Raw genomic sequence first — 1,999 nt, 5'->3', positions numbered from 1 at the left:
AACATTAGTCGATGAAAGGAATTTAACTAAGGCTCTGTTTCTCTCCAGAGGTGTTAATAAATTATATTCATTTAACCTTAGACATTCTCTAGACTAACTAAAGTGCTTTGCATAGGTGATGCTTAACTTTGTGAAATAACTATTTTATCCAAAATGCTAACATCCCCAAATTCAGAAACCAATCATCTTATTGCTGGATATCCAGTTTGCCAGGCTTAGAAACTTTATTGCTTGGAATTGGGTGTTTGTGGCCATTTCTTAAGGAACCTGAGAATTTAGGTCTTTGTGAAACCATGGTTACTTAGCACCCACATTTTCCCCTTTCATTTTCTAATCCCTTACTAACCCTTACTAGAAGGAACCAATATAATACCTTTCATATTTTAAATAAACATGTCACCTCATATCAAATGTAGATTGCTCTTTTTATAGTTTTATTTTTTTTCTTATTTACTCAAAGGAGATGTTTAATAATCAGCTATTCATTCTCTTATTTTTAGAAAGCATTTAAGAAATGATGATTGAGTGACTATTATGTCCTAGATCACCATCATGCTCTGTGTAAGGAATCTATCATCTATATAAATGTCATTCAGCCAATTCTCTGCTAGGTCTAATAATCTTGATTCATAATTCCCAAACTTTCAATCTTCATTTTTTGCTTCGACTATCATTTTTCTTGTTCTGAAAGTCTTCTTTTGGTTCAAAAGCCCAAAACTGAATCAAATAAATATCTGACCTAGCACAGGTAAAACCAACAGACATCAACAAAAAGAATCTCTGGATTTGAAACAGAGGAAGCTTAAATTTTTATAATTATAAAACGAATGGTCTCTATAGTCCCCAAATATTTGAAATAGTTAGTAAACTTACATGAAAGACAATAATATAAAATAATAAAAATCACCTCTAATCCCAGCACCTCTTCACAATTTGTTGCATTTCTCGCCTATGCATATTGTTTTAAATAGTTCACATGGACAATTTATGCCTTTTCTTGCCTCTTCTACTGTCCCATAATTTAAATTACTTATAAATATAATAATATTCTCTTTTGTACTGATGTCATAATGTAATTAATAATCCCTATGCTGTTATACATAGATTCTTTGCAATTAAATAACATTACAAAGGATTAGCTTGCTATCCAAGTGAAGCTTTAGTCATTTGTGCCACAGTTGAGTATGGCTTGTTATTGTAAACTGGTATACACAGTGTTAAATTTATTCTTGGAGAATACAATGCTCTGTGTTTTTTGACTTCCATTTGTGTTTACCAAAGTCACTTGAAATCTATTCCTACTAAAAGTGTGAATTTAGCAATGAAACTTTTAGTGGGTTTATTAAAAATAAGCGACACTTGGACAGACAATATATAGAAGGACATCTTTGCTATATACAAAACAAAAATATTAAAAAAAAAGAATGTTAGAATAATGCCAAAATTGAGCATGGAGTTTATATATGTTAAGGTTCAAATTGGGCAGTAAAGATAATAACATAGCCTACTTAGGAGAGTCCATTTCACAATAAATTATATATTTTACATCAAGTATAGTAACTAAAAAAAACCCCAATAAAACAGCTCTTATTACTTGGAGCTTGTTAAACAAGATCTACTTTTTTAAATGTAAGCATTTACTTTATAATTTTAATTACGGCAACTGTTCTCACCACTTAATATTTATTGAGTCCCCCCACTCACCACAGGGAATGTGGTAATGTGCCAATTTGCTTTGTATTTGCTGAAAATGGCAATTAAAAAGTCAAGAGAATTTTTATTTTAAAGCAAATTATTAGCTGCTAATAGGTAAAAGGCACTCTCTTTATATCCCTAAAGTGAAAAAAATCAATAGAACCTCAACGACGATCACATAAGATTTGTAGAATTCACTTGCACTGTAATTATTTGCTTATATGGTAACAGGAGTAAGAAAATAGCTAAGGGGCAGCTTGACTGTGGGCAGTCTCTCTCTCTCTCTGTCTCTGTCTCTGTCTCT

This window comes from Hipposideros armiger, unplaced genomic scaffold (assembly GCF_001890085.2).
Source record: "Hipposideros armiger isolate ML-2016 unplaced genomic scaffold, ASM189008v1 scaffold_495, whole genome shotgun sequence".
In the NCBI taxonomy this organism is placed as follows: domain Eukaryota; kingdom Metazoa; phylum Chordata; class Mammalia; order Chiroptera; family Hipposideridae; genus Hipposideros; species Hipposideros armiger.
The sequence above is the reverse complement of the archived record's forward strand: the minus strand, read 5'-3'. Positions refer to the sequence as shown.